Raw genomic sequence first — 217 nt, forward strand, 5'->3', positions numbered from 1 at the left:
AAATTTTGACCCTTACGTAGAGTGCCTATCACGCAGGCAGCATTCCCGCGCTGTATTGCAGTAGCAATACGTAACGTGTCACTTGTTGCCTCCATCGGGCAACAGCCCCCTTAGGGTAAGGGCGTTGTATTGTGTACTAGTATAATATCCATGGCCACAAAATGAAAAAGTGCGGTGACTTTGATAATTGATTGTCTTAACAGATGTCAACGTGACA

This window comes from Amyelois transitella, chromosome 9, assembly GCF_032362555.1.
Source record: "Amyelois transitella isolate CPQ chromosome 9, ilAmyTran1.1, whole genome shotgun sequence".
Taxonomy (NCBI): Eukaryota; Metazoa; Arthropoda; class Insecta; order Lepidoptera; family Pyralidae; genus Amyelois; species Amyelois transitella.